At 35.0% G+C, this 8,738-nt stretch overlaps 1 long non-coding RNA gene across 1 annotated transcript in view; it reads right to left on the bottom strand.

Moving 5' to 3' along the window:
* The window catches only part of LOC118766013, a 33,620-nt gene continuing 24,882 nt past the window's right edge, over positions 1-8,738 (bottom strand). Inside the window, exon 4 of the long non-coding RNA XR_005001939.1 lies at positions 1-26. This is a non-coding gene — a long non-coding RNA (uncharacterized LOC118766013). The remainder of the gene's footprint in view (positions 27-8,738) is intronic.

Below are 8,738 nucleotides of genomic sequence, written 5' to 3'. Positions count from 1 at the left end.
GATTACAAATTTGTCTTCGATCTGGTCTGACATGTAAAACACATGGTTGCCTAATCAAAATGCTCAAAATATAATAGTTTGGTACAATGTTTAATGAAGCTCACCGCCGTCACGTTTGTTAAGCAACACAGAATAAAGGATAGAAGCTTTTGCGTTGTCGCCAATGAAATCTTGAATGTAAGCTGTAACATTGCAGGAATATCAACAGATAACACTTGCTGCCATGAAGATTGCCATTAATAGAAAAAGGTAATTTGGAATAATAAATCAGAAGAGCGAAAGCCATATTAATTCGCCGTTTTCTCATCGTGAATGATCAATATTTTAAACTGAAAATCTCAAACTTGAGAGCGTCCTTCATTTCGCCAAGCCCATTATCAAGAATATGCAGATGTCCTTTGGCATGGAGAAATGCCATCAGTCATACTGACATAGACTGAGAATTCGAGATGACTTAAACTATATCGCAGTCAATAATAATACATGAGCTGTTCACTTAATTTTTCTATAAATGCTTCGGTATTTATGAGATTGACATTCTCAACATGTATGATTGTTTTGAAAAATATGCGAAGGAATGAAAAAATATAAATATCATGTTGGTGTCTAAATTACTTTTAAGCATCAATTTAATGAAACAATTAGCACATGTGCCATCAACACATTCTACCGAACCGTACAGCATTGTATTCCTGGACTGGAGCTTTTCATTTATTTATCCCCTCGGTTGCAATACGTAAATTCTACGTTCTGAGCTCAATTTAACCTAGATGGACTTTGCCTTTCATCAATGTAAGCGCCTTAGCCCCTTCTCCAAAGTTTTGGAACTTGTGTCAAATTTTGAAGCTAATATGAAGAAATTATGCATTAAAGAATGATAACAATTCCTAATAAATGATAAATGGCTCTGATGAAGCTATTATATGTCTCACACTCAATTCTTTGTGCCCTGTTTCTTGAAGCAGAAACAGCTGTATGACAGTGAAGTTGATTGGATGCTATCCTTTTCCCATTATCCTTCATTTATATAAATTAATTGATACGTAATATGTCAGAATATGAACTTAAATCCAGAGATTCTGTTGTCAGTTGAATCAACCATGTTGCCATGACATAACCAATATTTTTTGCCGATTTCAAAGGTTCAAAAGATGGAATAACATTCATGATAGACGAGCATGCTATCAGCACGTAGAGACAGTGAAAAAAATACCCGCAACACTTAGAATACAGATGACAAAAATATCTTCCGTATTGAAATCACCTGAGAAAATACATCTCACTGTACCATAAATCCTAATAATAATAATAATAATAATAATAATAATAATAATAATAATAATAATAATAATAATAAATGCCCTGATGCAGTACCAGGCAGTGGCTCTCGTGGCTTCTGATCTTAACTGATTGTCAGTTGTTTGACCGTAACCAGTTGAGCATGTCCCTTAGTGGTTGATGATATGTGCACCTCTGACCACGAGCAAAAGTAGTGGGGGAGCATCATAGCCATGTGTTGAGAGGGATTCTTTGGGATTTGAATAATTCACCTCTGGAAACATGGGTGGTTCTTTCAACATTCTTAAACAACCCTTATTCAGGGACCTTTTGAATGGGATGGGTTATTCGACCAGAAGAAAATTCTAACTGGGCCCCACCTGCAAGGTCATGTGCTGTTTATCTTGATATGGGATCACCATGTCGCGCATATGTGGTTGTGATGCATGTGCCTAGTGTGCCCTTATCAGACGGGTAGTCATGATGAGTATACTGGGTTTCGTGTATTTTACTCCTGTGTCACTTTGATGGCATGCACTGCTCTCTCACTCAATAATAATAATAATAATGATAATGATGATGATAAAGATGATGATGATGATGATGATGTTAATAATAATAATAATAATAATAATATGATTATGTACCAATGTTTGTTTATATAGATCCATCTACGTAAGTTGAATTCTTCTCGGAAGGAAAATATGCGGTTCTTCGATGAACTGCTGCAAAATATCATAAATACACATTTTGGAGTTTTAGTATACCTATAGACTGCTAAATTGCATATAATGCGCCTCACATAATTTACTGGTGGAAGGACAGTAGCTTATTAATTATCGAAATAGTTATGTTAACTGACATTAATGGACCGTAGAACCAAGATGAAACGCACGGCATAACTACTGAACTAATTACAATATTTCATACAGGAAAATGTGTGTATAATCAACGGTATTTGGAACACATGTGTAAATAATTTATAACACCAAAGTTCCGAAAACTTCGAAGAGCAACATCAGAAAGTATTTTTTGAGCATCTTTCTGCAAATAGCATTTTTTAACCTGCAGCATTCCGGTTAATATATTTGACGTTTTAAAGCATGTTTTAAAGGGAGATTGTGATTCTTGAGATAACAGATGAAAATGTCAGTAAATCTCTTAAAGTATGACCAACAAAGTCAATATTAGTATTGAATGGTCCATCTATCTATCTATCCGCTCACTCGACGTCGACTCTCGGTTACTCGATGGATCAGCGTCCTTCAGCCAGTTCTATCCTGGGTCGCTTCTTTCCGATTGGCTATGTCCATCCCCGTGTGACTTTTTGTATATTGTACCATTCGATTTTTCTCCCACTTCAATGTCCAACCGTTCTCCTCACCTTGGTGCTGGGGGTGGCAACGGCATATGGTAAATACGCTGGCTAAACGGCTCTGGCCTGAGGAAAGACCTGGCCATCTACCCCAGTAGTCATGGATGTGTATAATGGGCTTCGTGTGGAGGCGCAATGGCCCAGTGGTTAGGGCAGCGGACTCGCGGTCGGAGGATCGCGATTTCGATTCCCAGACCGGGCATTGTGAGTGTTTATTGAGCGAAAACACCTAAAGCTCCACGAGGCTCCGGCAGGGGGGGGGGTGAACCCTGCTGTACTCTTTCACCACAACTTTCTCTCGCTCTTTCTTCCTGTTTCTCTTGTACCTGTATTTCAAAGGGCCAGCTTTGTCACACTCTGTGTCACGCTGAATCTCCTCGAGAACTACGTTAAGGGTACACGTGTCTGTGGAGTGCTCAGCCACTTGCACGTTAATATCACGAGCAAGCTGTTCCGTTGATCGTATCAGCTGGGACCCTCATCGTCGCAACCGACGGAGTGCTCCTATACTGTATAATGGGCTTCGTATATTTATACCTGTGTCACTTTGATGGCATGCACTGCTCTCTCACTCAATAATAATAATAATAATAATAATAATAATAATAATAATAATAATAATAATAAAAAATTAAAAAATAATAATAATAATAATAATAATAACAATCTCAACGTCAACAATAATTAATTCACACGTCGTTGAAATTCAACCTGGCGACAAGTTAGGACGATTTGTTAAATACATATATAAAATATTTTGAAGTTACTCGGTGGTAAACCAACACATCGATTGTTTTATGTGTTTTGTTTTTGTTCTCTGTTTTTGTCAACATAGAAGATAGATTGTTTTATAAGGATTATCAATGGATTATTGATTATTAATTCTAGATAAAGCATTTATCTTGAATTTATTCTAAGAAAAAGAAAGAAGAAAGAAAGAAAGAAAAACCAGCACCAGCAACCGCGTTGTATATCGTAAATTGTCATTCTGTGTCGAATATTTACCAAAGCAAAAAAAAAAATGAAATAATGAAATAAAATGTAAATAAAATAAAATAAAATAAAATAAAACGAAGCATTCTATTAGAAATTATAAATATCGGATAATCTTATTTTAAAGCTCAGATATTGAATTCCGGAGAGAGAGAGAGAGAGAGGGAAAAAAGAAACATGAAACTAAAAAAAAAATAGAAATAGAAGCGAAACGAAACGAAACATATCATCAGATTTACGTTTACACGGTAGTAAAATCAAATAAAATGTGATTTATTTATCTATAGATCTGATTTAAAAGAATTAATCAATGTTTTCTTCTTCCTGAACCATCTGCCACTCGTTTGAATGCATTGAAGTGATTCCGCTATTATGTACATAGATAGACAAAAACCAGATGGGCGCTTTGAATGAGAGTTTGTGGAACCGGTCAAGACCGCGATTTCACCGAACTGGGGACGCTTTGGTATTTACATTCGGTTGGGAATACATACATTCACAATAAACGTTTCCCTCTTGTTTGTCTTTGCCTTTATCCTCTGTTAGCACTTCTGGTAATTCTTATTGTTTTTTTAAGGCCTTTATGCGTACATTGACTCGGTATTTTATTTTCTCGACGTAGTGTATTTACTTAATCAAGGGCAATATTTGTTTCTTTCACAAGATCGGATAAATACTAAATGTCTATGCATATACATGCATACACACATACACACACACACATACATATATATATATATGTATATATATATATATATATATATATATATATATATATATATGTGTGTGTGTGTATATATATGTATGTATTTATGTATATATGTATTTATATATATACATATACATATATATACATATATATATATATATATGTATATGTATATATGTATATATGTATGTATAAGTATGTATGAATGTATGTATATATGTATATGTATATATATATATAAATATAAAGGGAAAGTTTACGAAAATAAACAAAAGACGAAGGCAGGTGGAGTACAAGCAAACAAACGTATTAGTATAGCGATGTATGTATATATATATATATACATATATATATATACGTATATATGTATGTATATTTACATGCATGTGTGAGTATGTGTATGTTAGCGTGAGTGTGTATCTGTGTGTGTCTGTGTCAGTGCAAGTGTATATGTGTATGTATACGTATACATATACTTTAGTTCCCTGCAAATGGAATCAGAATATGATGTGAGTTCCTTGACTGAGAACGTAAGTTACTAAATGTAGTATTTTGGTAGCCTTGTAGTATTACCGTACACTGGTTTTAAATTCGTTTCTTACACCACATTTTCTTAATTTATACCTGCATTTCTTGAACTACCAGTTTATTTCGTTGTCTAAAAGGCGAAAAGTTTAGCATGTGTGTTCTGTGAGGAAAACTTTACTCGTGAATATTTTCCCTCGTCTCAATTAACGTATAAAATAAATTGTCCTTTCTTGTTGTGAAGAAACCAGCAGCGGATGATTTTTTTGTTTTTTGCTTTTTCTGTTAATTTTCATCACTGGTGTAATTTGAGATTAAAGAAGGTTATAAGTGTTTACAAATTGAGTTAAGTAGCTCCATGTATATTCGTTTCAAATTTTGGCAGTGGACAACCAGTTTTTGAGGGAAGAGGAAGTCAATTACATAGACTCAAATACTTGACTGGTACTTATTTTATCAACCCCGAAAAGATAAAAGGCAATGTTGACCTCGGCGTAATTTAAACTCAGAACGTAAAGACGGATGTAATGCCGCTAACATTTCTACCCGCTAGCTGCCTTAAGCCGTGTGTATATTAACTGACCAAAGCATTTTCAGAATTCACTCTCACCATATATCAGGCCAAATGTTCTTCCTTTTGCTATTGGAATGATAAGTGTACAAGGGAAAAAAGACAGAGAATGAGGGAGAAACGCAATTCCTCTGATCTTATTGTTGCTTTAATGCTTAATATCATTTTCCGCACGTTATGAAGCATCAATGAATCGAAGTTCTGAGGGGTCAGCGAAAGAAATTCAATGTGGTCTCTTCAACAATTAAAAACAAGCCTTCAAATATACCTCAAACTACTATATTCTTTAAAGATATATTGGACAATGTATTTGCTAATAGGCAACGATCACTATTGGAAAACCGTGCGATATAGGCTACTTCTGTACCTAAATATATATCGATCCAACGAGGGACGGAGAAGAGCTAATGCGTATCACACGACTTTCTTGGAAAATATCAAAAATTTAGACTGCGCCCCGAATAAGGAAAAGATAACTTAGAGAAAATAGAGTCATAAGGCGACATTCTAGGGCTTCATTAAATCAAACTTAAACAATCATCTACTTTTATAAGTGTAGCCCCTACTTAAAATCGTTTAAGGATAACTAGCACTTGTCCCTCTATTTAGGTCTTCTCTTTCTACGTCACCTTCGATTATTCAGGGGAAAGACCGATAATTTGGGCCGATGCAGCTCGGTCCCTCTCTCATCGTAGGGGAATAAATACTGCAAAATATTTCTTGTGATCCTTTAACATTTCTGCCAATCGTCCGCCCTAAATCACCGAAAAGTTGAAAACAAAGAAATATCTCGGTATAATTTGAAATGAGAATGCAGGGAGTCGGAATAAATAGGGGAGTTATTCTATTCTATCATTTAAAAAATTCTTTCAGCCCCTCGTTTTACATATAAAAGGTGAAATATTTGATCACAAAACGAAACGGTAAACATGCAGCAGTCGAACTTTCTTCCGATTTACTTTACGTGTCTAGTTATTGGCACCATATCATAATCAAAATACGTAGTATCTGTATGCTATGCCAATTTTTAATAAAATATACTCATTATCTTAAAGAATATATTGTTGATCTGACGATGATACTTGTGTCTCTAAGAAATATTTGTCTGGTACTGTCTTCATCTTATATTATTCGATTTAAATGGGGTTTTCTTCCGAGTATGAATGTCATTTGGCAAATAACAAATACAGCCTTCCAAGATGCAACATCTGATTCAGCTCAGGATTTCACATGAAATATTCTGCAAAACAAATACACAAGAGAAATGGCAGATACATATTTCTGTGCAGACTTTAAGCTGCGAATCCCAGGACAAAGCTAACAATGATTATCCGTAATTCCTTTGAAGTTGATCGCTATTTTTTCTCATAAACTGCCTTTATTTTCTATGCATAATTATAAAGAAATTCTTACACTAAGAATTTGTAGCTATTTGGGAGAGAATGGTACCGCTGTTTGTTGCTCCCAGTACATCCGTTTCATTTCAGTAGCATCTACAATAAAATATCATGTGTACATTATGAATATATGATGAACACATGTAGGGCGAGTAGATGTCTGATTCATAAGCACGCCGGACAAAATGCTTAGAGGCATTTCGTCTGTTTTTACGTTACGAGTTCAATTTCACCTAGGTCGACTTTGCCTTTCATCAATCTAAGCGCCTTAGCCCCTTCTCCAACGTTTCGGAACTTGTGCCAAATTTTGAAGCTAATATGAAGAAATCATGCATTAAAGAATGATAGTAATTCCTAATAAATGATAAATGGCTCTGATGAAGCTATTATATGTCTCACACTCAATTCTTTGTGCCCTGTTTCTTGAAGCAGAAACAGCTGTATGACAGTGAAGTTGATTGGATGCTATCCTTTTCCCATTATCCTCCATTTATATAAATCAATTTTATGGATCTATATATCTTCAGAAACGCCTGGCAGTAAGAGGAAAAAACTTGAATACCATGATTCAAAGATCAGATGAAACAAAGATAGAGCGGATGCGTTGCAAACACACTAAAGTTTACTAAAGGTAATGAATTTTAGATGGAATGTAGGGTCAAATGATAACTAAGATATATGGTGAGAGAAAGACGAGATACGAGCCGACAAAGTATTAATTATATTGTCAGTTTCTCTGCTAAAACCTACAATCGAATATATATATATATATCAGATTAAAGTCTGCTATCTTCAGAAAACAATGACACTGGGTAATGAGATGAGAAATGATGTTATTGAACCGAAAGAATTGTTGGTCACGAACGGACCATTTATGGTCACAGGTCATATCATCATAAATAAAATAAAATATCAGGAAAGTATTTCCGTTTTGATCAATATAAGAGCCACATGAACTGACATATTGGTGTTTTCTTATTTTGCGATGTTTCTTATATATTTTTACATTTTATCATTATTTGTTTAAGTCCTTTGCTGAAACATGGTTTCAAAGGGTTGAGCGGATCGACCCCAGTACTTATGATTAAATCCTAGTAAATATTCTATCCTACGATTTTGTCAACAATCGTTGTTGTTTTTGCTACGGGGACATAACAATGCAACACAGTTGGATACACACTGATAAACTGATAGAAATACACATAGATACTTGCGTTCAAATCTACTCGCAATGCTTTAATGGGCCCGAGGAAAAAATAGATAAGTCTTGCCCAAGGTGCCAGACATTGGGATTAAACCCGGTGACATGTAGCTGGGAGGTAACATTTTTACCACGTAGCCGCACCTACCCGGTCTCCAATTCTTTGTATAATACGGACACGCACACACAAACACAAATATACATACATACTATTACTATATGCATCCATACATATATCAAAATACAAACATATAATACGTATGTATATATATATATATATATATATATATATATATATATATATATATATATACCTTCAAAACGCGGAGTTGATAAAACAGGGGACAAGTGATGCAGGGAATGTTCATAATGTTGCATGTGGCGTTTCTCTGTTTTTTCTTTGTTTGAAAAAAGTTCGTTTCCTATGTTTTTCTTTTTTATGTTCTCGTTTCTCATTTGGTCTATACTTTTATTAGATGTCAAAGAACGGGTGACACAAAAATCGTTCAGAGAAAATAGTTCAACGAACGTGTGGCACAAATATGTTTCAAGACGTGACAGCTGCGTCGAAGAAAAACCAAGGTCTCGGAGAGCTTCTGTTGTGGAAAAAGGAGGCCATAGTTGAAATGGTTGAACAACAAACAAGCACATGCATACGTTCATTATCCTTCCCAAAGCACCTCCAGTTG

This window comes from Octopus sinensis, linkage group LG14 (assembly GCF_006345805.1).
Source record: "Octopus sinensis linkage group LG14, ASM634580v1, whole genome shotgun sequence".
In the NCBI taxonomy this organism is placed as follows: domain Eukaryota; kingdom Metazoa; phylum Mollusca; class Cephalopoda; order Octopoda; family Octopodidae; genus Octopus; species Octopus sinensis.
The sequence above is the reverse complement of the archived record's forward strand: the minus strand, read 5'-3'. Positions and strand labels throughout refer to the sequence as shown.